A 325-nucleotide genomic window follows, 5' to 3' on the forward strand; every position below is an offset into this window, starting at 1 on the left:
CATAAACCCTCAGTTCATAGATGTTATAAACACAAACCTCCATTCTGCTTTTTATTTTTCTCTCCCTATACTTAAACAAATGGCTAAACAAAAGTAAACCCTCATAAACCCTCATAAACCCTCATAAACCCTAAACCCTAGATGTTATATATAAAGACAGGTGTTGGTGGTTAGCAATATATATAGAGACCTGATAAAGTGTTTAGGGTTTAGGGTTTAGGGTTTAGCTAAATCCTATCACCAAACCCCTATAAAAACCCCCAATAAAAAAAAAAACCTAAAACCCTCTCCCTTAACAAAAAAAAAAAAAAAAAAAAAAAAAAAA

This window comes from Eimeria mitis, genomic scaffold (assembly GCF_000499745.2).
Source record: "Eimeria mitis Houghton genomic scaffold, Emh_scaff2730, whole genome shotgun sequence".
Lineage (NCBI taxonomy): Eukaryota > Apicomplexa > Conoidasida > Eucoccidiorida > Eimeriidae > Eimeria > Eimeria mitis.